This window comes from Apium graveolens, chromosome 4 (assembly GCF_009905375.1).
Source record: "Apium graveolens cultivar Ventura chromosome 4, ASM990537v1, whole genome shotgun sequence".
In the NCBI taxonomy this organism is placed as follows: domain Eukaryota; kingdom Viridiplantae; phylum Streptophyta; class Magnoliopsida; order Apiales; family Apiaceae; genus Apium; species Apium graveolens.
Window position 1 is genome coordinate 213,548,116 of NC_133650.1, and position 12,985 is coordinate 213,561,100.

The 12,985-nt window shown below is 37.5% G+C and overlaps 1 non-coding gene across 1 annotated transcript; it reads right to left on the reverse strand.

Annotated features, from left to right (window-relative positions):
• Positions 1 to 6,655: 6,655 nt before the first annotated feature.
• Positions 6,656 to 6,762, reverse strand: LOC141722964 (small nucleolar RNA R71). Its single transcript, XR_012575961.1, has one exon. It is a non-coding gene; the product is annotated as a small nucleolar RNA R71 (small nucleolar RNA).
• Positions 6,763 to 12,985: the final 6,223 nt, after the last annotated feature.

Genomic DNA, 12,985 nt, shown 5'->3' on the forward strand with positions numbered 1-12,985 from the left:
ATTATATCTGGCCTACTAGCTGTTAAGTACAAAAGTGAGCCAACCATGCCCCTATAACTTGAAATATCCACAGACTTTTCAGTAGTGTTTAATTCAAGCTTAGTTGCAGTGGCCATGGGAGTTTTTGCAGATGTGCAATCCATTAGATCAAACTTCTTTAAAAGATCATGAATGTATTTAGTTTGACTAATGAATATTCCATCACTAACTTGCTTAACTTGTAAACCAAGAAAGTAAGTCAGTTCTCCCATCATGCTCATTTCAGACTTACTTTGCATCAATGTGGCAAATGTTTTGCAAAGTTTTTCATCTGTAGAGCCAAAAATAATGTCATCTACATAAATTTGAACAAGTATGCTAGAGCCATTAACATTTCTAAAGAATAAAGTTTTGTCTACAGTACCTCTAGTGAAGTGATTCTCTGAAAGAAACTTTGACAAAGTGTCATACCAGGCTCTAGGTGCTTGCTTCAATCCATAGAGTGCTTTTAAAAGATAGTATACATGATCAGGTAGATTTTGATCTTCAAAACCAGGAGGCTGACTGACATAGACTTCCTCCTCCAAATCTCCATTTAGAAAGGCACTCTTGACATCCATTTGATAGACCTTGAAATTGGCATGGGCTGCATAGGCTAAGAAGATTCTGATGGCTTCAAGTCTTGTAACAGGAGCAAAGGTTTCCTCAAAATATATTCCTTCTTGTTGACAATAGCCCTTAGTAACCAATCTAGCTTTGTTCCTGACTACTATGCCATTTTCATCCATCTTGTTTCTGAATACCCATTTGGTGTCTATAGGATTCTTCCCTTTAGGCTTGGGTACCAGCTTCCAAACATTGTTCCTTTCAAATTTGTTTAGCTCCTCCTGCATAGTTAGAATCGAATCAGGATCCAACAAAGCTTCTTCTACCTTCTTTGGTTCTTCCTTAGAGAGGAAGCTTCTATATAGAAATTCTTCTTGAGTTGCTCTCCTTGTTTGAACTCTAGAAGATACATTGCCAATGATGAGCTCAAAGGGGTGATCCTTTATCCATTTCATTTGTTGAGGTAGATTAGCTCTAGATGAAGAGGCCTCATTGTTGCCTTGATGTGTGATTGAGTTTTGATTATTGAAAACTCCCCCTGAGTTTGTGAATTTATGATTTGAGAGAGGGGAATTTTCTGCAAGTGATCTATTTTGACTTTCAGCTTCTTTTGATGACCCGACGGATAGTGAATTTTGAGTTCCGACGGATGAAGTTGATTGTCTCTCGATGGATGATGCAAATTGTCTACCGACGGATGAGGCATTTTGTAACTCGATGGATGGTGAGTTATTAGCTTCATTGGTTGTATATTTTCTGTACTATCCTTATTAGTGGTTTCTTGATCACTTTCATCATCACTGTCATCACTAACCATCTCCACATTGTCAAAATTGGGGCTCTCATGGTAATCTCCATTTTGCAGTCCTTCAATCTTTTTATCATCAAACACAACATGTATTGATTCCGTAAAAATGTTGGTTCTCAGATTGTAGACTCTGTATGCTTTACCAACAGCATATCCAACAAAAATTTCTTCATCTGCTTAACATCAAACTTCCCATTCTTATCAGTTTGATTTCTCAAGATATAACATTTGCAACCAAAGACATGAAGAAAGTTTAGAGTTGGCTTCTTGTTCTTGAACAATTGGTAGGGAGTCATGCATTTTTCCTGATTAACCAAAGAAATATTCTGAGTGTAGCATACAGTATTTTACAGCTTCAGCCCAGAAATATGTAGGTAACTTTGATTCTTCAAGCAATGTCCTTGCAGCTTCAATAAGTGATCTGTTCTTCCTTTCTACTACTCCATTTTGTTGCGGAGTTCTTGTTGCTGAAAACTCATGCATAATCCCATTCTCTTCACAAAATACTCTCATAACAGAATTCTTAAACTCAGTTCCAATGTCACTCCTAATTCTTCTAACTTTGAAATCAGGATAATGGTTGACTTGCCTTATGTGATTGATGATGATTTCACTAGCCTCATCTTTAGACTTTAGAAAATATGTCCAAGAGAACTTTGAGAAATCATCTACAATTACTAGGAAAAATCTTTTCCTTGAGATAGACAACACATTGATGGTCCAAACAAATCCATGTGTAGCAGTTGCAAAGGTTCTTCAATTGTTGAATCAAGCTTCTTTCTGAATGATGCTTTGATTTATTTTCCCTTTTGGCATGCATCACATAGTCCATCCTTAGAAAACTCCACTTGAGGAATACCTCTAACCAGTTCTTTCTTTACAAGCTCATTCATGGTCTTAAAGTTTAGATGGGATAGCTTTTTGTGCCATAACCAACTTTCATCTTGACTTGCTTTACTGAGAAGACAAGTAACAGATTCTGCATTTGATGAGTTGAAGTCAGCTAGGTACACATTTCCTTTTCTCACTCCAGTGAGAACCACTTTGTTGCTCCTCTTGTTTGTCACAACACAGGCTTCTTTAGTGAAGGTTACTGAATTGCCTTTATCATAAAGCCGGCTGATACTCAACAAATTGTGCTTGAGACCATCCACTAAGGCAACCTCCTCAAAGATGACATTGTCTTTTGAAATCAAGCCATATCCCACAGTATAACCCTTGTCGTCATCTCCAAAAGTAATACTTGGGCTAGCTCTTTCCTTGAACTCTATGAGCAGGGTAGAACCTCCAGTCATGTGTCTTGAACAACCACTATCCAAGTACCAAGGATTCTTTCTATTTCCCTGCACACATTAAAATCAAATCAAGTTGATTTTGGTACCCAAGTTTCCTTGGGTCCTGCCTTGTTAGCTTTCTTCTTTTGTTTCTTAGGTTTGATCTCATTCTACTTGGGGATATCAGATTCATCATTAGTCATCTGAGTTGGACCTTTGAAACCATTCATTAAAACAGAATTATCATGCACATTTTGATTAACAGGAAATGGCATGGTATTTGCAAACATGTTATTCCAGTAGGGCATGCTAAATGGCATTTGAGGCATATTAAATGCAGCATAATAAGGATTAGGTGTAAATGGCATATTAGCAAATTGTGCATTCATATTCTGTGTAGACATAGCATTCAAAGGCATAGAAGGCATAATTCTCATATTGGGAAAGGAAGGTGGCACAGTCATGGAAGTAGGCATGACAAGTTTGCAATTAAAAGACAGATGAGTAACACTACCACACTTAACACAGATTTTTCTAGGAGCATACTTATCAGCTGTGTAGTTGTTGTGTTTGTTAATCCCTACTTTCCCATTTCTATTGTTTTTCTTTTTATCTATTTTAACCTCAATCCTTTCTAGTCTGTCATTCAATTGCTTGATGGATAAATGACCAACATTCACTTTCTTCTCCTTCTTCACTTGACTAGATTCTCCTGAAATAAAGTTTTTAGAAACTGATCAATATTTTTCATTTAACTTGGCAACTTTGGCTTTATTCACAGGTTTGCTCACAGCCGACGGATGAGGATTTATGTTACTCGACGGATAACCTTTTTGATTATCCGACGGATGACCCTCATCATCCGTCGAGTCTACATCTGTTAGCAATCCTTTAACCAAATTGGATTCTAGCTTCTCTTTACTCTTTTTCCACGCTGTATCATAGAAGGACTCAATACCTTGAACTTTGGTGATTTGAGCATGGACATCTCTAGATGATTTCCATGCCTTAATCACCTCCTATTTACGATCAAGCCGCTTCTTCAAAATTTCTTCTTTCTTCAAGGATTCAGTTAATTCATCCTTAGCAATCTTACATTATATTCTGAATTTTTCAAATTTAATAAACTGAGACTCTAGCACATTATTCCTCTCACTTAAAAACAAATTGTTTTCTTTGATTTTAGCATTTTCCTTAGTGAGGGACTTAAGTGTAACACGCAAATGATATAATTCTGTAGACATGTCATTTATTGTATCATTACACATAGCTTTAGATAAATGTGCAAGGTTAGTGGTGATTACCTGATTACTTGAAGAACTTGTCTATGTTTCATCAGACTTGGCCATTAGGGCTAGATTGACATAGCTGACATCTTCATCCTCATCCAGACCATTTGCTTCCCAGTCACTTTCTTGTGTAATAAAAGCCCTTTTCTTTTGTTTGAGAAACTCAAAATACTTCTGTTTATAATCCATAGGCTCAAACTTTTTCTTGTTGGAATCTGACTTTCTACGCTCACTGGCAAAGTGCCCTGCCAAGCCACATTTCAAACACTTGAATTTTGATTTATCAACCATATTTCTATTTGGCTTAGCTGCTCCAAAGTTCTTCTCGAACTTGAGCTTGGAAAATCTTCTGGAAAGAAATGCAAGATGTACATCAATGTCATCCATATCATCTTGGCTCAAAGAATCTTTATTTTCTGCTACCAGCCCCTTGCCCTTGTTTTCACAGACCTTTGAAGTAGACTCAACAGCTTCTATCTTCATCTCCTTCTCTTTCTCCAACTCAGCAACTAGTGCAATGGATCCTCCTTTATTTCTCCCTTTTTCCATTCTTTCATCTTGCTCTATTTCAAGCTCATAAGTCTTTAGAATGCCATACAGTCTCTCTAGTATAAACTCCTTATATTCTTGTGAATTTCTCAAAGAGACTGTCATTCGTTTTCATTCTTTTGGAAAGGATCTCAGAAATTTGAGGTTAGAGTCCTTGGTTTGGTAGACTCTTCCATGCAACTTCAGAGCATTTAGTAGCTTTTGAAATCTACTAAAGATATCAGTGAGAGTTTCACCTTCTTCAAAGTGGAAATGCTCATATTGTTGAATTAGTAACTGCATCTTATTTTATCTAACTTGTTCAGTGCCATCACAAATTATTTGAATGGTGTCCCAAACCTCCTTGGTTGTCTTGCAATTGATGATGTTGTCAAACATATCACCATTAACTCCATTGAACAGAATATTCATGGCCTTCTTGTCTTTCCTGATTTGTTCAATATCAGGATCTAACCATTCATGCCTTGGCTTGGGAACTGATGTCTCATTTCTAGTTGCAGCTCTCATTGGTACATGAGGACCTCTCTCTATACAATCCACATAGGTCTCATCTTGAGAAAGTAAATGAAGATGCATCTTTACCTTCCAGTGATGGTAATTATCCTTGTCCAGAAAAGGAATATTGACTCCAACATCCTTCTTGTTCATCTTGTTGTTTGTTGTGACCTTTAAACTCTTTGTGCTTTAAGAGCTTGCTCTGATAATACAACAAGAATTACAGAAGGGGGGGTTGGATATAATTCTGGAAACTTTTTAATATTAAAGAAAAGTGGTTCTAACTTAAAAATATATAAGTGTTTGATTTGCAAAATGCGGAATGAAGAGTTAGATAAATCACAACACAAGTAATTAAAAACACAAGTCTTTAAAAACTTTCTGGTGGATTTGAATGTATCCACCAGATATATATATCAAGAGAACCCTGTGAAGCTTGAATAGCTCACAGCTGCTTACAAATATGAACAACTAAACTTATAGAGAAATGCTAAAGGATATAGCTTATAATTGTTTTCTCTTAGAATGTATTTGCTTAGTCTTCACGTTGTTCTACTTGCTAATCTTGGTTTATATATTACCAAGATTACATAGTAATAAGACAAGATAATAAAACAAAACCTATCAAGTCTAATACCATGCCGCTTCACTACTCTATTCCAACATCTTTGAATATCTTCATAATAGCATGGAAATGGTAATGCTTCTTTGTTCTCAAAAACCCAGCTGAATAGGGTGCCACATTCCTTTTGCAAGCACTCGACGCATGTGACTGTGTTATCACTGTCAACAGATGTTTGAATTGATCATCCGTCGGGTACATAATTATCATCCGTCGGGTTGCCTTGTTGATCATCCTTCGAGAGCTTTGTTGATCATCCGTCGGTAGCTTTGTTGATCATCCGTCGAGTAGCTATTTGACACTTGACTTCATTTCACTTATGCAGAATTACAAGACATCTTATATTTACAATTAATCAACCTATTCTGCATATCTAATTGAAGTCAACATGACTTATATGCTACTACAAAATCTATATTACGGTGTTTACAGAAATATGCTACATGACTTATTGTTACATAAGCTACTCACTCGATGGATGTCAAATCATCATCCATCGGGACTATATCTGATCATCCGTCGAGTGCTACATTTTTCACTAAGTTGAATCTACTAAGCTGTTTTGTTAATGTAATCATCAATTTCACAACATATTCCCAACAAGGACATACTAGAAGAAGTAGAAACAGAAGTGATCATTATAATGGTAGAACCGATAGCAGAAATGAAAGCATTGAAGGATTATTCTCAACCGAAAATCAATTGTATTCAGTCTAGCATTGTCAGACCAGCCATTGCAGCTAATACCTTTGAAATCAAGCCTAGCACACTTCAAATGGTACAAAATTCAGTCCAGTTTGGGGGTGCTCCAACGGAATATCCCAATATGCACATTAGGGATTTCATCGAGATTTACGACACCTTGAAGTTCAACGGTGTTTCGAAAGATGCTGTGAAATTGAGACTTTTTCTATTTTCTCTGAGGGATAAAGCAAAGAGCTGCTTGCACTCTCTACCAGCAGGTTCTATTGCGACATGGGAGGATCTTACTCAGAAATTTCTTACTAAATTATTCCTTATGGCAAAAATAGTTGCAATCAGGAATGCTCTTATTCAATTTGCACATTAGTCGGGAGAATCTTTATGTGAAGCTTGGGAGCGCTACAAGGAGATGCTTAGGAAGTGTCCTCATCATGGAATGCCTGATTGGATAGTAATCAATTGCTTCTATAATGGGTTGGAAGCACAGTCGAGACCAATGCTAGATGCAGCATCAGGTGGAGCCTTATGGGCTAAGAGCTATGAGGAAGCTTATGAGTTAATTGAAATGATGGTTGTTAATGAATATCAGATCCCAACTCAGAGACTACCACAAGGAAAGGTAGCAGGAATTCTGGAGGTGGATACAACTACGGCTATAGCGGCACAGCTAAAGGCATTGACTATGAAAGTGGGTTCTCTGGCTAACTATGGAGTTTATAAGATAATAAGTGTTTGTGAGCTGTGTGCAGGTGCATATGCGACAGATCAATATGCTATAACTAGTGAGTCAGCACAGTTTGTGAGCAATTTTCATAGACCACAGCAACCAGTTCCTGCCACTTATCATCCTAATAACCGAAACCATCCTAATTTCAGCTGGAGCAATAATCAGGGTGGTATGCAACATCCACAACAGCCTTACCAGCAGTTTGGAGCCAAGACATTCATCCCTCCTGGTTTTCAACAATAGTATGCACCAAGGAAACAATTTTAACCACAAGGAATGCAACAACAAGCTAATGGAAGTGCTGGTCAATCTGCTAATTAAAAATTTGAATTGGAAGAATTGAGGCTAATGTGCAAAATCCAAGCATTTTCGATAAAAACTTTGGAGAATCAAATAGGACAAATTGCTAATGCGTTACTGAATAGACCACAAGAAACTCCTCCTAGTTATATAGAGGCTAACCCAGGAAAAAGGGAAGTCAAAGAAAAATTGAAAGCAATCACTTTGAGATTTGTAAAAGTCGCTAACCATAAAAAATCAGTAGCTGAGCAAAATGAAGAAGTGCATGGGAAGAAGGTCAGCGCGCCCGCCTCTCCCCTTAACCAGAAAATTGTATATTAACATAGCTTTTGTGGAAGCTCTAGAATAGATGTCGAGCTATGCGAAGTTCATGAAGGGTATTCTATCTCGGAAGTTGAAACTTGAGGAGTTGGAAACCGTTGCTCTAATGGAAGAGTGCAGTGCGGTGCTCCAACAGAAATTGCCTCAAAAACTTAAAGATTCGGGAAGCTTCACGATACCATGCACTATTGGAAAGTTATCTTTCGACAAGTGCTTGTGTGACTTGGGAGCTAGTATCAATCTGATGACATTATCCGTCTTTATGCAACTTGGGCTACCTGATCATCCAAAACCTACAATCATTTCCTTACAACTTTCTAATCGGTCCATCATTTATCTGAGAGGTATAGTGGATGATGTCTTGGTTAAGGTGGATAAACTCATCTTTCCTGCTAATTTTGTCATTCCAGATTTTGAGGAGGATAAGAAGATTCCTATTATCTTGGGAAGACCATTCTTAGCTACAGGCCCAACTTTGATCGATGTGCAAAAATGAGAGCTTACAATAAGGGTTCAAGATCAGGATATCACTTTTAATGTGTTCAATGCAATGAAATTCCCAACAGATGAAGATGAGTGCTATAAAGTAGAACTAGTCGACTCGGTACTGAATTCGGAGATGGAGCACCTGCTACGGTCAGATACCTTAGAAAGAGCCTTAAAAGGGGAATTTGAGATTGAAGACGAAGAAGGAGCAGAGCAACTTCAGTTGTTGAATGCAGCTCCATGGAAGAGGAAGTTGGATATGTCATTCGAGTCTCTTGGAATAGTAGAGCTTAAAAATTCTCAGGAGCGTTTTAAACTATCTATTGAAGAAGCTCCCACACTTGAGCTCAAATCACTGCCGGATCACTTGAGGTATGCATTTTTAGGTGATGCATCTACATTACCTGTTAATATTGCATCTAACCTGTCAGGTAGTGATGAAGACAAGCTCTTGCGAATTCTGAGAGAGTTCAAATCAGCCATCAGATGGACTATAGCAGATATCAAGGAAATCAGCCCTTCTTATTGTATGCATAAAATTTTTCTTGAGGAAGGAAGTAAACCTACCATTAAACATTAGAGAAGACTCAATCCTATCATGAAAGAGGTGGTGAAGAAAGAAATTCTTAAATGGCTGGATGCAGGGATCATTAATCCTATTTCAGATAGTTCATGGGTGAGCCCAGTGCAGTGTGAAAGGAGGCATTACAGTTGTAGCTAATTAGAAGAATGAGCTCATCCCTACTTGGATAGTCACAATGTGGAGAGTATGCATGGATTATCAGAAGTTGAATAAAGCCACCAGAAAAGATCATTTTTTGCTTCCATTTATTGATGAAATGCTTGATTGGTTGGCTGGTCATGAGTATTATTGCCTTCTGTATGGGTACTCAGGTTATAATGAAATTTATATTGCCCCAGAAGATCAGGAGAATACCACTTTTACTTGTCCTTTTGGCACTTTCGCGTTCCGCCGAGTTTCTTTCGGGCTCTGTGGCGCACCTGCTACTTTTCAGAGATGCGGAATGGCCATATTCTCTGACGATTGGTACACTTATGGAGGTGTTCATGGATGATTTTTCTGTTTTCGGATCTTCATATGATGAGTGCTTGCATAATCTGAGCTTGGTGCTGAAAAGGTGCGTTGAAACCAATCAGGTGCTTAACTGGGAAAAATGTCACTTCATGGTGCAACAAGGTATCATTCTTGGGCATAAGGTATCTAGAAAGGGGCTGGAAGTGGATAAGGCAAAAGTGGAGAGTATTGAAAATCTTCCTCCGCCAATCTCAGTTAAAGGAATCCGCAATTTTCTTGGTCATGCGGGTTTTTATCGGCGATTCATTAAGGACTTCTCCAAAATTTCTAAATCTTTGTGCAATTTGTTGGAGAAGGATGTTCCCTTCAAATTTGATGAAGAATATTTAGCTGCTTTCGAGATTTTAAAAAAGAAGTTGACTACAACACTTGTTATTACTGCACCTGATTGGGGTGAGCCTTTTGAGATGATGTGTGATGCTAGTGACTATGCAGTGTGAGCTATTCTCGGTCAGAGAAAGAAGAACATTGTCCATGTGGTTTAGTACACTAGTAAAACCCTTAATGATGCTCAGCTAAAATACACTACTAGGGAGAAGGAGCTTTTGGCAGTTGTTTACGGGTTCGAGAAATTCAGATCTTACTTGCTTGGGACAAAAGTGACGGTTTACATTGATCATGTAGCTATTAAATATTTGGTCTCGAAGAAAGATTCAAAAACTCGATTGATTTGATGGATTCTCTTGCTTCAGGAATCCGAGTTAGAAATAAAAAATAGGAAAGATATGGTGAACCGTCAGGCGGTGATCTTCGTTCTTGCTACAGAAAATAAGCGCTTCATGAGAGGCAACCCGCGCGTTTCCGGAGTATTATCGCTTATAAAAAAAGTGAAGAAAAAAATTTTGACAGTAGCGCAGCGCTCCCACGCTATCTTCCAGCGTGCCCACGCCTCATTAACAGAAGCTCAGCACGCCCGCGCCCTACTCCTACGCGCCCGCGCCCTACTCCTGCGCGCCCGCGCCTACTCGCTGTTCAGAAAAAAACACAATGCATCCCCCGCATGATTCTCCACCGGAAGTGGGTGATCATACCGACAGTTAGGTATGCTCTTGCTATCCTTATTATTGCCTTCAATGAGGTCATTGAATATTTTAAGTTTGGGGGTGGTAATTTAAGGATTAGTAGTAGTAGAGTCATGTTCATATAGGAATCATATTGCACGTGTAGTGGTAGTTCATTCATAATCTTGCATTATTATTCATATAGACCATAATTGTTTGCATAATTCTTTAATTATATTATGTGAGTCCATTTAGTTGTATTTGCATAGCATATAGCATGATCCCGTAGGATGAGCTATTTCTGGTTGGTAGGTCGGTGTTGATTTGAGTGTAGTGATGATGAATAGAGGGATGATTAGATCTTATGAATTGACTTGCATGTCCAGAAGCAAAGCCAATTCACAAATCTCATTGATTGCTTTCAGGCTAGATTAGGGCCATACTGGTTTGGTTGTTGAAATTTAGTCACTTATTTATATTTAGAATGTTTGCTATTCCCTTGATGAAGAAGGAGCATTAAAATATAAACTGGGGGGAAACCAGGGATTTCATTGCTAGTTTTTAATAAAGTTAGGCATCAAAAGGCTAGTAGCCGCTCATATTTATGAGTAGTCTAGGGATGGATGAGATGGAGCAAAATGCATTCATTCCAGAAAAGAAAAAAAAGAAAAAAAAAGAAAAAAAAAGATAAAAGAAAAAGAAAGTAAGAAAGATTTGTGTTAGTATCTGATTATGCAGAATTGACCACGGGTGAGCTCTTTAATACTCGAGCAATTAAGTTCTAGGGAACTTTGTGCCTAGTGACCTAAGGCTTGAGTCACGATGTGTTTAGCGTTCATTCTACATATAAGATTTTGATTGTTTTGGAGAAGAATAGGATATGGTTTTGATCTAGTGTTGGGAGTATATCTGATAAGAAAAACACACACTCACGCTCATGTGCTTGTAAGTTAGTGCATGGGATTTAGTCGAGCTCTGTTTAGAGTTACTGTATTCTTAGAGATATTGGCTTATTGATTTGATTATGGTTATTCCAAGGGGATCTTTGCATATTCATTAAGTTGCATTCATTCATTTAGTTTCATTCATTCATGTATTGTCGAGTCTGTTTATGCTTGAGGACAAACATCAATTTAAGTTTTAGGGTGTGATAAGTGGATTTTATATTCATTTAGAACACTTCATATCGGCTTAAGTTGATGACTTGATCTCAAGTATGTGGTGTTTTTGATGCATTTTTGTTTAGTCTTTTCAGAGCTATAACTAGAGGCAGGAATGGACTTTTCTATGCTTCTATGATGGTATAAGATCAGGAAATAAATGGAGAAAGTTTGCGAGAGGAGCAGAGCGAGAAGTAAAGAAAAGCAGATTTTTTTGGCAGAAGGCAAGCGCGACCGCCCTCTATCCTGGCACGCCCGTGCTATTTAAACAGAAGACAAGCGTGCCCGCGCTCCATCCTGGCGCGCCCGCGCTAGGTCGTGCAGACAAAAATCCTGTTTTGATTCTGATTGGAAGTTTCATGCGGTCAAAGTAATTTGGAAGTATAAATATCATAAGATATCAATCATAAGGCACGAACGGGAGGGAGAACAACAAGTGGAGAGCATATTACGGCTAAGAAGAAGAAGATCTAGTTCTACATCTTATTTTTGTATTCTTCTAATTAGGCGATAATTTGGATGCTCGTTTCAGATTTGTTTTCTAAACCTTAATACTTTAATATTCTCTTGTAGTATTCAAAACTTTTTTACTATCATGTTTTTATCGGAACCCATGATGATGAGCCGTTCGATTATGAGCTAATCGTTATTATGGGATTCTAATGGATATATTTATGGAGTTTAGTAGTTGATTGCCTTAAAGTTTTCAGTGTGTGATGAATTATTGATTTCCTCGTATGGTTGTGCTTAATCTTCTTGGATGCGTAGCTAACATCTAAGTTGTATTATTAATCTCTGTTGAATGTGAAAGTGGATATAGGGGTTTAGAACTTGCCATGCTATCATAGGTTTATTGATGTTTTAACATGCATAATTCGTAGTGTAATTTTAACCATCTTACGCTGCCCTATGTGATCTCAATGGATAACTTGCTCTTAAACCATTATATTTTCAAATCTTATAGACATATAGGGTCTAAACATAATTGGTGTCTGACAGCTTCTATCTAATTTGTGGATGCTGAGTGGTAGGGTATACGTATATTGAAAGATAGCATGTACTAATTTCGTGTTGTCGGATTAGTTATCATAACCGTCACATACTATAATTAAAGGCATAAACTCCGAATGAAGTATTTAATGAAGTTGGAATCCCATATTTTATTTCATATAAGTAACTTAATTTTAATCACTTAGTTAATTCATTCTAGCACAAGTACTTTTATATAATCAAACTCAATTTGATATTTGTCTTAGCAGTGAATAATAATCATACATTGTTGCATAAGTGCACATTCTGAATTAAACCAATCTCTATGGGAACGAACTAAACTTAATCTTATACTACTTGTGACCGCGTACGCTTGCGTGTTTTTATGCGAACACATACTAACTTCTGCTTGATGTAAAGATTTGAGCTTGGCTTTCATCTCCTCTTAGTCTTGTTATAAAGATTGTTAGGTAATGAATACAACACAGAGGGGGAGTGAATGTATTTTAGACAATTTTAATCTTTTTGAACTTCTTTGTATGGTGAACAAAGTAATCAAACTTGTAGAGATAATATCTTT